This window comes from Carlito syrichta, unplaced genomic scaffold (genome assembly GCF_000164805.1).
Source record: "Carlito syrichta isolate Samal-C Ts95f unplaced genomic scaffold, Tarsius_syrichta-2.0.1 Scaffold305687, whole genome shotgun sequence".
NCBI lineage: Eukaryota > Metazoa > Chordata > Mammalia > Primates > Tarsiidae > Carlito > Carlito syrichta.
The window spans coordinates 138,535-139,357 of NW_007249783.1; positions in this window are offsets into that span (position 1 = coordinate 138,535).

An 823-nucleotide genomic window follows, 5' to 3' on the forward strand; every position below is an offset into this window, starting at 1 on the left:
ATGGCTAAGATAGCATAAATCAATAGAAAAGCATGGATTGGTGTTAAAACAATTGGCTAATCACATGGAAAAAAAGGTAGATTATCACCACATACCAGACACAAATTCCAGATAGATTGAAAATGTAAAATTATATATTAAAAGCAAAATTTTATAACTTCCAGAAAAGTTTTGGAAATTTTGTTATAACAAGATAGGTAAGAATTTCTTAAATGAGATTCAAAAGCACAAATTATTTAAAAAATTTGTGTTAGATGTATTATTATTATTATTATTTTGAGTTGGATTCTCACTCTATCACCCAGACTGGAGCGGCCACTGCAGCCTTGACCTGCTGGGCTCCGGCGATCCTTCTGCCCCAGCCTTCCAAGTAGCTGGAACTACAGGCACATGCTACCACACCCGGTTAATTTTGTTATTTTGATTTATTGTAGAGATGAGGTCTTGCCAAGTTGCCCTGGCGGGTCTTGAACCCGCGGGCTCAGGAAATCCACTCACCTCAGCCTCCCATAAATGTGTTTTTTAAAAAACTCCTTCTGTCCTAGTAAAAGTAATGTTTGATTTCTTAAATTGATGGTCATTACATGGATGTGTAATGAATGACCTTGAGATAATTTTCTTACTTAAGATTTGTACTTTTTCCCTTTACATATACTTTAGTTTAATAATTTTAAAAAAATTCTTGTTGACAAAATAAATTATTTTTTAAAATGGAAAGTCACATTCCTCAATTAATAAAAGATAGAACACCATTTCAAATAACCACAAAAATAAAATTATAAAACAAAAATTACTCCTGAAAAATTATCGAATGGCCAATAAA